General features: G+C 40.4%; 1 pseudogene across 1 annotated transcript in view; it reads right to left on the bottom strand.

The window, feature by feature from the left end:
* The window catches only part of LOC148380671 (uncharacterized), a 104386-nt pseudogene continuing 91393 nt past the window's right edge, over nucleotides 1–12993 (bottom strand). Inside the window, exon 26 of the transcript XR_015854584.1 lies at nucleotides 1–1738. The product of XR_015854584.1 is annotated as an uncharacterized LOC148380671 (transcript). The remainder of the gene's footprint in view (nucleotides 1739–12993) is intronic.

The raw sequence follows: 12993 nt of genomic DNA, 5'->3' as shown, positions 1-12993 counted from the left end.
TCATCAGCCATTAAGCACTTCTACATAACCACTAGATGGCAGTGCAAGTCTTTGGTCTATATGCAACTTGACCCTTTTCATGGATGTTATAATGCACTTTATGTCCTTCAATTTGCATTTGGAATTAAAATTTGTTATAATAATAATGAGTATTATTATTTTAAACAGGACATTATGATCTTATATTTAATTATCATATACTGTCAGAAACAACTCAAGTCAGTCAACAGATGCAAAGGTGGCTAAAAATAGGTTTTAAAATAATATCATGTACTTACTGCTAAACTGAAGAATACATGTATGTATAAATATTACACTCATTTTACCAACACATAGGAAACAAATACATATTCGTTTTTGCATGCATGGAAAAGTACACATACTACATAGTTTTCCAATTTAAAAATGAATAAAAAGACGACATCGGCTATGTGCACCGGAGAATATTAGTCTGAAATGAATGGCATGTGTCACCGAATTCAGATTAAAGTCAGAGATTGTGGCCTATCATTCCTCACCACTGCTTTTACCCATAATTCCTCTCTGTCTCCAACATATCCGAAGATTCACCGTGCAGGAGACAAGGTGAGCCTCTTGCTTCTACCTCTGGAATGAATTTCCACCTCTCTTGAGTGATTTTGTGTGCCTGATGTGTGTGCCTGTGCGCACACGTGTGCATGTGTGTGTGTGCTTTGTGATTATACCAGCGGCTGGCTGAAAGGAAGTAAAATACAGTGACAGCTTCATTTCCAAAGCTGAGTTCACATAAATGAGGGATTAAAGCAAGCAAGGAGATTCAGGGCTCACCTCAGCCCCAATGACTGCTTCCTCACTTTCTGTCCATCTTTACTTCCTTCTCTTTTATTTCTATTTTTCCTACGGATATGGAGCGGACTAAAAAGGCCGGTGAAACACATAAGCCACCGCACACACACACACACACACTAAGCGAGGGGAGGGAGCGGGGCTTTCTGGGGTGTGTGCTGTACATCATGATGATGATGGCGACCAGGTTAGGGGAATGAAATTAGGGGTTAGGGGGAGGCAAGGGTGTGTCTGGTGGGGAACATTAGGGAAATGAAAAAGGGGTGGACCGCTGCCGGCTTCCGAGACGCAGACTTGTTAGAATAAAGGCATATAAAAAAAGACAGGAGACAGAGGAGATGACAGGGTGGACGATAAGATGAGTGGTGCCATAATGAAAACAGTCCTGTGCACCCTGAGATTACATGGGGAAGGAGATTGGAGAGGGCCGGCCGCTGGTGGGCTCCGAAAGGGGATGGGGGAATTAAGGGAGGTGAACGAATTGAGAAAGATGGCCACTCGTTTCCAAGAAACCATGAGTGAGCTAGATAGGACTTCATTTATGTAGAAAAAGAGTGGATGCCCTTTGACCAAACGTTTCATTGGGACTGTGTTTGATGATCAAAAAATGCTAAAGAAAAGAAAAAGGCCAAGTTCTGGAGAGTTCTTACACCTGCTAACTACACTAAAACCTCATCACACATTTTTGCACAGTATTCAATTTACATCTCAAAGTAACGTCTAAAAAATATTTCAAGTGCTACCACCGTAATGTCATATTACCGTTGTGATTCAATATCGGAAAATACAAAAAGTGGAGATTCAGTGTTTGCTCTTACAGGAGTAGGTGGTGTACTTGCTTGTCTCTCACCCCAAACACGATGTTGGTCAGAATATCAAGCGTTAACAAGGTGCCACTGGCGAGCAAGACTACCTGAAAATACAAGGAAAAAAAAGAGAATAGAAATTAGAAGTAGAAGAAATCCATCCATTTTCTACCGATGACTACTAACTGCTCGGCCAAACAAACAAAGCGTATTTTCAACTCAGAAGGTTTACTCTTAATCAACATTCTCCTAGACTGGAGATAATAAAAGACCTTTTGACCTTTATTATCTTCGGGCTCCGTTTTCAATGAAAGCAGACATCAGTCATATTAAAAAATAAAAAAATAAACAATACATATTGAAAGGCGGTAAAGAAAGGGGGGAGAGAATAGATGAGGTATTATAACGAAGGAGGACGAAGGAGCCCCACCACTCTGAATGATAAGTGTCTCACGCACTGCAGGTTATGGGAAGTTCACACAAACAAATGATTCCCATTTGCCAGAGGCGAGGGACACAATTGAGATGGGGGTGTGTGCGAAGAAGGGGAGCGCGCCTCGAGGAGGGAGGGGGGGGTCGAATCGGGGAGGCTTGGTTTCAGATCGTTCCATCTGCATGGAGGAAACGTTTACCTTTTTACTTGGCCAATGTTTTCATGGTGCTTTAACCAAAGCACCTTCAATCCAAAGAATATTAGGGACCCCGCAGTGTCAGTACAACTTGAAATTACAGACTATGGACCGCGGTCAATAACTCGAAATGTATGCCGAATGGGTTTATGTGGGTGGGCCGGATTTTGATGCAGTAATAATGGTTCTTGAATACAATCATTTTTAGACAATAGTCACCATCAAACAATCATAAAAAAGCGATTGTTCTTATGTCGTTATTTACCTTCATGGGAGTTGCAACAAACTACATATAGAATATATATAAAAAAGATATAATAGAATATAAATATGCCTCTATTCTTTATAAAGTGTTTGGAAGTCTGGCACAAATAAAGTAACAATGATCCACAATCGTGATTCTTGCTCTGAGCAGGAAGCGGTGAAAAAAAAAATCTTTTAGTGTATTCGAAACATCCTCTCGAAAGTATGAGCTGTCTATTGTCAGTGGCTGACAATCAAAAGAGGAATGGGGTCACTCTATTTTCCATGTTGAGCAATCAGGCAGAAATCCATCACAAGACCGGCAAAGACTGCAATTTCCTCATTGACAGGCGCATCAGTAGGCCATAATGTGATAATGCAGTCGCCAGACACCTCAAGTAACGACTGATTTTTTTTTCCGTTTCTGTTTCTGTCCACTAGAAATGTATTCTTCTCTTTTCAGTGGCACAACAGTTATATGCGACAAGTTCAACTCCGAGCATTTGGTTGATGGGGACGTATTAGGTAAATAGGAGGGCCTAAGGCCATCCCATTAAAGTGGCCCTCCGCATCGGTGTACTGCAAAAATGTCAAATTTTAATTAGATTATTGAATTATTTAAATAATTAAAATCCCCTCTTGCCTGAGCTGGATAAAGTCCTTAAAAATCCTCCTTGAAGGCATTTTTTTTGGTGTCTTGAATTTTTTTGGTGTCTTGAATTTGCTATATATAGACGAGTTGTACATAGACAGTGATTTGAAAAAAAAAAATGGCAGATTTACCACACATGGCTTCCTATCCTAATCAAGGGCTTTCTCAACTCCTATTTGAACGCCACACATGAGCGAGTCCTTCAGCAGGATACCTTCGCACTGTTTGATGAAACATTGTGTGCATGTGTGCGCACAGGCTCACAAAAGCCCAGCAACCCCTGCAGTGGAGTGGTAAAAGATATTAGGCGCCAATTGCAAAACGATTGCAAAAAGTGACATCCTTAATGGAGAAAGATTACAGTGTGCTGTGCAACATGACTTTGATTTGAGCTGCATACATTTATTTTCCCTGGCGCAGACAGGCTTCATGGACAGCTCCTCTCCATTTTGCCCTTTGTGTTTGCTTGAGCAAATGCAAATTTATGTTAACACAAATTGATAAATTTTTGAATTTAAGCGAGTGAGACACAAAATGTCCTTTGCGGCAATTATTTTTTACTGTGGCTTTTATTATTGTATTACTCCTGTCAGCTTTTAGAGAAATTACTCCTTTTTTTTTTACATTGGGACTGAGAACCTCATTTGAACATGTTTATCGCACTTAAGAAACGTATGAACAACATATTAAAAATAAATCTGCACGGTTGCTATGCTGATGAATGGAAAGGACAAAAATAGACAAGGTGATGCTTTAACTGATTTTGGTTCAGCCTGCCAAAATGCTTGCCTTATTACTAATCACTGTCTAAAGTAATAATAATAATAAAAAAGTATTTGAAGCACATTGAGCTACCATATGAAATGGTATTAAATGTGTTTCCTTTTTTGGTTGCTGTGCTAATGTGCTAATCACCTTCTCACCGTCCTGCTGTTGGAGCAGAATTTTGCAAATATATTTGCTTTAAACGTATTTTTCAAAAAGTTTTGAATGTTAAACAAATCATAAAGAACAAAAGACATTATAGGTTGAAGTGTATACTATAAATATATTAACTTTCAGGCGACACATAGTTGGGATATATTTATATTTAGAGCAAAATACTCCCAGTGGATCCATTTCTGATCATGTCAAGTTTATTGGGTCTTTCTTTTCCACAAGATCAATGATGTTAAAACGGTCTTCTCAGTGAGTATAAAACTTGAGCTACCCAGGTGAAGAATCCAATAATTTCTCATTAAAATAACTACATCATGTATAGATCAGAGTATGCCGAGAGACAAACCCGCTGGGTGAATGTGAATCAAAGCTTTACTTCTCATTAAAAATAGAATGAAATAAATAAAGTCACCATCAAAACCGACTTTCGTTCCGACGGTGTCACGTTTAGCGCTGTGCCAAGGGAGGAGATGTCAAAATAATAGTCCCCTGCCTCAGGTCAAACAAAGTAGTCTGGAATCCCAGACTACTGGAATCCATCAGAAATCAAAATTGTGAGCAGGACCAAAGCACGTCGGAGGTCCTTTATTTAGCTAATTCTCCTCCATTTGAGATGTACATATTTCTTCCGTGCTTTGATAAGGCCTCGGGGACATGCGTGTTTTAATTAGACCTGAGCAGCCTGGTTGAACAGTTCACAGGCAACTTTGAACATTTTTGCAGAGAGCCTCTGTCGCTCGCTGACAGGCGCGGCGTAATTAGTGGCATATGTGCATTTGCATACATGCGCTCGCTCGCTCGCTCGGTGACATGTTGCATCCGATTTGAATAAGTAGACATGTTTCAACGTGATATCCCCTCAAGTGAATACATGAATATGAGCTGCTAATTATACCAATCTTGCAAATGATCTATTTAAATATTAATCCCCTTTCATTTTGCATTGTTTAGCTGCGAGCTCTTTTCCGTCCGTCCGTTCGTCCGTCCGTCAGTGAGCTATCATGTTTGTTTGTGTCAGCTCCACCTAAGCGGCGCTGGGTATTGGCCTGTGAGCACGCGTGGCTTTTTATGTACGTGTGCTCATCTGGGCTCCACTGGTGCTTGGGAATATGTCAATTGTCAATTTTGCAGGCATCAAATGAAAGCCAATCATTGAGGGCACTCTGTATGACAGGTTGCGGAAGTGGGGAAACATTTATTTGAATTCGACAAGAAAGTTTCTGCGGTGCTTTTGAGTTTCTTGTCACATGTTATCTTGTCTTTTTCTCATTGTCTATCCCTCCCTGCTAAGCATGAATATGGACAAGACTAGGCATGAAGATTGTTTTTGACTTGCTATTGAATGTCACAGCAAGCAGAAGATGTTGATTAGTCTATTTTCTTGCAGTGACAATCACAGCATGTGCTTGGTCAATTATTGTATGTCCATGGGTAGTTTTATGTGAAGATGAGTTTCTGTTATTGACTCTCTTGACACATGTTGGTCAAGAAGCCATGGAACTTTAAGAAGATGATCAGGTAGAGGGAAAACTTTCTTTTATACGTTTTATGAATTTTAATCTGGCCTGAAGCATAAGGTAAACAGCAGCGACCCATTCCAATACATTCAGGTTTCCTTAAAATGTATATAGCTTGTTATTTCTATAATTTCTATAAATGTTTAATCTCAGCAGCATTACGTTTGTAATCTTATTGTTTCTTCACAATTAGAATAAACAAATCAGATATATGCCACTGAAACTATATAATAAAGTAAACTATATGCAAAGTAATGCATTGTGCAGCATTAATTCATCCCCTTGAAATCTAATTAGGGTAATCGGCTAACACTAGCAGATTATAGAGGGATTATCTAGGAAATAAAAACAAATTACACATTCAAATTGCTTAACATTATATTGTAAACAGCAATTGTTAATACGTGAAGTGTATCTGTATGGAGGAATAATCCATCATTTTGGTTATCTGAATAATTTTGTGGTTATATGTTTTGAAGCTGCTTCCTTCCTTTTTACAGATACTAAAACAATGTAATTGCACTTGTCTTTTGATTCCCTGCAATGATGTTTTCTTCTAAGTACGCTGGACAATGAAAAGGCTCTGTACAAAGCCAAGGCAGCCTGATGAACACTACTCATCCCTAATTGCATGCTAGTTTTGATGTAAGGCAATCATAAGGTCATCTGTTTTAAGTGGATGGCTTGGTTTGATCCATCCTTGTGTGGAGTCTTATCATCAGCTACCTGGTGTGATTAAGTCAGGCTTGAAGAAGCAGGGAAAAGCAGGATGTGCTTTTAATGTTTTTGTATATTGGGGGGGGCAGAAAAAAGAAAAACACAAAAGAGACCTGTCTGGCCTTGAACCGTGCATCTGGCTCTCGTCAATCAATGGCAGCAGCGCAAACGACGGGATGTCGCTTCCTTCAAACTCATTAAAATGAGCATGCGGGAACACACAAACATATCCCCTTTGCAAATTAAGTTGGGTTGTCCTAATTGTTTTGGTGTTTGCGGGCCTTTCGACAACTTCACAAGGCATTTGTTGTCGCTTGATGTATGCTTGCAGCGCCTCGGGCGATGCTTTTTATGACCATTATTATTCAAATGAGCTAGAAATGTGTTTTGAAAGTCCTAAATCATTGAGCATGAATGGCTACTCTGGGCGTTTATAAATGACTTTCCGCACAAGCAAACCTCCGCCTGCTTGCGTTATTTCGATGAGCTTATTTGACGATTTGAGTTGTGTCAACAGAAGTTTTGTCACTTGTCTGCTAGCGTGACATGCGATGGTGGAAAGTTTGATGAGATATTTCACTGTCTATATTACTAAATGGTGTATAGAGGATGTTGGAAAACAAGTTTTATGTAGCTGTTTAAAATGCGTTCAGAAGATTTTTGTTGTTGCCAATTTAGCGATTCTAAAATGTCATGAATTGTTGAATGCACGGAGGTTACGGAAGGTTCGTCAGTGCGTCACTGATAAACTTCTGTTTTGCTGATGCTGCCGGGTACAAAAGTGATTTTTAGCCTGAAAAGCAAAGACGACCTTTGGCAAATAATCTTTTGCGGCACACCTTGGTGCGTTGGTATGAAAGCGCGGAGTAAACATTTTTACCTGGCTCACTCGTTTGAATGCATTTGCAAATACGTACAAATCTTCCCGTTCCCGCAATACGACCTACTTCAAATTAAGGGCATCTAAAAATGCTGTTTTGACATGTCCACTTTTCCCTTAATATTGCCGAACTGATGTTAGTAAAAGTAGCCATTCTTTTATCTATCATACACACATAACAAAGAGAACAGGTGTCAATGGTGAATGCAAAGTACAAAAAGTTCAACTTCCAACACAAAGACCGACTTCAATTGAATAGCCCCAGTGGAATTACGATTTTTTTTTTTTTAAGATTATCACCCTCTTGCGACTCAAGAAGTTAAATCAGAACAACTCTTATCTCTGATGAGATGTGCCGTGTAGATATTTTTATATCAGCAAAAACTCCTCAGAAACAATGTACAACACACACACACACACACGCATGCATGTGGAAAAGATGGCAGGCCACTGCTCAGACACACACACACACACACAGCACATCTTGATTAGGTTTTCATAAAGTCTGGAACTATGCTGAGTCTGTAATTGACTTTGACAGCAGAAGCCTCCATGTCCTATGGCTATGTTAAACGAACAATTTACATCTTCATTTCAAATTCTACATGGATAAAAAGCTATTAATTACATTAGTCTGCAAGAGTCATTCCGACTGTGTGGAATATGTGCGTGTATTTCTGTCCGCGTGGATATGCAATGTCCCTGCAAATATACACTTTTGCTCGTTTATATATTAATTCTGTCCTTGGGCCAAAAAAAATAGCCACAGTGCTTCTGTGGAGATGAGTTTATGAACGTGGAAAAAAACTTTACTCATGTATATGGCTTGGGTTGCTTGCCAACGTGGAGCTTGGCTAGTGCTACACTGTTGTTGTCATTTTAAAATATTTTGTTTTGTATAATACTCCAACTCATTGGGGCTGAATGGCTAGTTAGTTTTGCATGAGAGGGGACGATGAATTGAAAATTGTGGAAAAGTTCTAAACCATTGTTAACAATCCTGACAAACACAGCAAACCTGTGTCTCTTTCAGGCTCTCTCCTAGAGGCAAGCTTTTTTGTTTTTCCCCAGAGCGAAAGGGGAGCTTGACCAATAAATAGGGGAGAATAATTGGTAAAATAATTTCAGCTTCACAATTAATTCAACTACTGCCTGGTCAGAAAAGAGATGTTGGAATTTACAGAGTTGGCCTATTGTATTTAATATGGTGTTATGGAAGGACGGACAAACTGACTGTATGACGACAGCAGTGCAGCTCTCACTTTGAGTGCTTCCTGTCAGCTTCAAAGAAACCTTAAGAGGGGGTAAATGCCTCTTTGAGCAGCAGCAGCAGGCGCCGACCAAGCATCCCGGCAGCCATCATAGTCATCAGCGTGATTGTGCCAAAAACACAGTCTGCTGTTTGCTTTGGAGACACATCGAAAAGAAAAGAACGGCGCTAACCAAATAATGAAGCCGCAGATGGACTACACAGAGGGAGATGAATACAGTGTTACAGGGAAAGGGGGGAGAGCTGTAAGACAAAATCAAACTGCAAATGCAACAATCTTTTTCGGGGAGAGGTGTGCAAGGGGGCGGCGGTGCACGGGTGACGGAGGAGGTTGGGGGGGGCGATGTGATGTGGAGGAAAAAGTGCGAGCCATCTCGTCGCATGCAGGCTGCTTGCGCTGAATGAGAAAGCTAAAAGGTAATTTCACGGATAAAGAGGAGGCCTAATGCATAGAGGTAATGTAGCAGGGGATGGAACAAAGGCAAACTTTCATCTCTTTAAGCTTGGATGGAGAGAGAGTGAGAGAAAGCGCCAGAGAAAGCTTTTGATGCTTTGAAAATGATAATAACAATCTCAAAGTCAGCTTCGGTAGAGAGAGAACTCGCCCCCCCCCATTTCGCTATGTTCTCCTCTGCCCCCTACCACTTAATACAACTGCACACTGACTGGCTAGGACGCAAGTTTGCATGCAAATTGTAACAATTAGTGATTCCCAGAGACCTCCATTTACACTTCGGCAAAGACAATTAAAGAGACTATGCTGGGTCAAATTTCCCAAAGTTTTTTTATTTTGGTATGTATTTTCATGCCAGAAAGGAATCAAACTGCCTATTGTCTTTGGATTGGGTGCAATCTGTATATGTGTGAATAATGGCGAGTGAAAGTCCAGCTTGCAATCACGGGCATTGTCTTTTCTATTTTCTTTTAGATTGCATGGCTTCAAATGCAGCGCTTAAGCGAATGACCTTTGATCCGCTATTGCCGAGGGGTAACCCATTAACACGCGTCCATTTTCTTTCATGGACAACACAATTTAACAAGCGCTCTTCAATTATTCACACCTATGAATCCACATAGGCACATATACATTTTATGGTACAGGAAGATTACACGCAGATGCATTTTATTTTAATCCAGCATATCATTTTGGATTCTTTATCACGCCAGATCAATCTTGGCTTTTTTTTTAAGGTTTGGCCTCTTGATGGGGAGAATTGGAGGTCTGATTTCCAGCATGAAATGTCCTTGTGTTCTACCTCATTGCTTATTCTGTCCCGCTTAGTGCCAATTGCGCACAGAGAAAGGACCTTTTTATATCCTTGCTACCTCATTTCGCTTTTCTCTCCTGACCCCTCAGAGTATCACCAGACCTCAAAATTGCATTGAATATATAAATGCTAATGCTAATAACTGCTAGCAGGAGCAGATAATGTCCTTGACTGGTACAAGAAAAGATCCTTTTCTTTTACATGACTCGCTGCCTCTGAATAACATTAAGCGAGTTCACATTCCAAGCCCTTATTTCCCGCTCATTCTCTTTTTCCTAATTTACTTGACTCTCCCCTCAACTTTAGCCTTCTTGTAGAAGGGAGGGGGGGTAGAAAAATCCAGCTGAAGTGTAAAATATTAATTCATTTATCTCCGAGATAAGATCTTGCTGCCTCGCCTGAAATTCGAATTACATCCATTTGCCATTAAGTCGATGCAACACACAAGCAATGAGGCCTCCAGAGCTTGTCTTGTCTTTGCAGCCGCTCTTCTGTAGCGTGCCTTCATTTTTATGCCTTCTGGAAGCTTTTCATGGTAGGAATTAAACTATAATACTTGCTTCAGTGGCATGCATGTTAATGGCGGTGGCAAAGCTGTCATTTAGTAGATGCAAGGAAACAGCTGCAGTGAACAAAATGGCCTCTCATGAAAAAAGAAGAAACATCCAGGATGTCTCCAGGATTCTCTGAAGATGGGAGATCATCCCGATATCAAAATCCCTGCTGTTCTGGAATAAATGCTAAGCTTGTTATGCATTCTGATTGGTCCCTGTTTAAGAATGTCCAGTGGGGTCCAAAAAGCCTCTTAGACCTTCCCAGTAGGGCTTGTCACTAACAATAGAGGAATTAAATCCCCCTGACATGAATAAGAAGGCAAATATTCCATTGTTTCATAGAACTCAGCTTCCTTTGAAGGTGTGCAGTGTTAGCCAATTTTTCTACTTTCACAAAATAGGAATTCTTCTCTCCGGAGGTAAGACGCAGTTTTAACATGAGCAGGTATCAGTCTTTAAAAAAAAAAAAAAAGGGCTCAAAGTAATTGTAGCCTTGAAGTCACACACATCACACATGGAACAGTCAATATTGCACCAACTTCTTTGGGTACTTTTCGCTCAAACTTTTTCTTTTTTTTCCCTTTGCTTGTGACGCAAAATACATTATTTGTCAAAAAATCTTTTTTTTGAGGCCACCCATCAATCAATCCTGCAATCATTTCTCATGCAATCATATTAATCATTCCTCTCTGTCTTATTTGCGTCATTTAGAGCAAGAACGTAGGGATTTCAGTCGCAACATTGTCTTTTGACAGCCTACTTTTCACATGGTGTCAACAATGTTCTGTAAGAGAAGCCTCTAAGTGCCATTAGATTTCTCAAAGTTACTTTTCAAAGCTATTTTTCCCCCTCCGCTGCGCTGAAGCTAACAGTGGGGTTCCTTTTTCAAATAAAAGCAAGTCAAAGTGGGAGGGAGTCTTGAACTGAGCTGATGCATTAAGCGTTTTTTTCTTTTTATATGTCTGATATTTGAGTATTACTAAATGATAACCACATTAATTATAAAGGGTGAGGAATGGCTGTCGGGGCTGGTCTAAACCGGTGCGTGATCGGCCGACATTAAGCATACCTGCCTGGTGACACAAGAGATGTATTAAAAAGAAAGCCTTTAGAAAAACATGAACTTCCTATCATATTCACTTTCTATTTATCGACAAAACCACTGCAGGTCATATTAATAAGAACTCCCAACTGTAGATTTGATCAAATGTGAGATGACTGATTGAGGCTTGCTCTGACAAATTAATACAACTTTCTACAAAACGTGGGAAAAACTACATTGGACAATCACAAAGCTGCCAAGGACATCGGTCTATCTGTGGCTATGACACGAGAAGATGAAACATGAGGGAGACACATGAGTTGTTGAGTCTCCACAAGTTGTAAATCATTACCACCTTTCCTGAGCCTCTGCTTGAAGAGGTATTGTTTCAGAATCCCTTTTTGCTGCTATCAGATCTTCTCACAGACAAAATCAATCAGTTGGGCTTGAGTTCGAGAAATGGTGACTTGGTTAATGCCAAAAGTGAGAAAAGAGATGAGGACAGGGCAGATGACACAAGTTGAAAATGAAAGCAAAGACGGAAAGCAGCAGAAATAAAAAACGTTGATAGTAGGCAGGGATATTCAATTATAAATTCAGTTGGGCCAAATTTTCAAATCAAGAAATGCAGCCGGTGGTTGGTTCTGGGCCACATGTGGCCCGTGGGCCGCAAATTGAATAGCAATGGGCTAATTTCATTTTACTTTTAATGTCCCAAACAATACATTATGATGAGGCCTTCTCATCTTAATGAAATGGAATCACATTGCTTAACGGAGTGACTTAACACCATCTAGTATATTATTTCATTGGCAGCTTATCAAGATACATATTGTATTTGTGTCAGTGCTTGAGAGGCATTCCCGTCTTGACTGACACCACATATCGCATTTAACCGAAGCCGGACCAATAGCTAAACCTGTTAAAAATATACAAGCAGCAGTTAAACGTCGGGAATGTTTATGCGTCTAGGTATGTCGTATATTTGATACGGCGCTCGTGCACGGCTGCCAAGCCCTGCTGTCCGAGCGGTGATAATAGAATAATGAGGTCATATCAGTATTCATCTCACAGGCGGGAAGAGGGTGCAGTGTTGATCCAAATGATATTAGGCCTTCCAAGATTAAGCACATTTACTCAAACACATACTCAGGTACTTTAAGCGTGACCCTTCGTAATGGCTTCATTGGCGCAGTGCATAATGGGGCTCCTATTACAAACTGCATTTAAGAGAATCAAATAAGACGTGTAATTTCGATGAAAAAAGTAAGAAACACTCACCAAAATGCAGCATTAGAGCAGCCCTTGTCCACAGTTTAAGACATTAAGGGTATTTAGCCGCAAGGAGTGGTGAGTGTAATGGGCTGGCTGTGGGTTCATGTGCTGGTCCGCAAAGACTTTTATTGCCTTTTTGCTGTGTACTTTAGCCATTAAAGAGTTGGAAATGTACAAAATCGGCGTGGCAATTTGTCAGTTATTTGCCCGCTAAATGTTGAAGCACTTTGCTGTCATTTGGGGTGATCAATGCTTAATGAATTAGTCCGTTCCCCCCCCCCCTCCAGCACCACCTCCCTTAAAGGCAGACGCGTTTAGCACCTTCCCAATCCCTCAGAGAGCCTGTCTGATGGAAGCCTTCCACCCGTAATTCATG

This window comes from Syngnathus floridae, chromosome 20, assembly GCF_059516105.1.
Source record: "Syngnathus floridae isolate MCC-2025c chromosome 20, RoL_Sflo_1.0, whole genome shotgun sequence".
NCBI classification, from domain to species: Eukaryota; Metazoa; Chordata; class Actinopteri; order Syngnathiformes; family Syngnathidae; genus Syngnathus; species Syngnathus floridae.
This window is presented reverse-complemented; position numbering and strand designations above follow the sequence as displayed.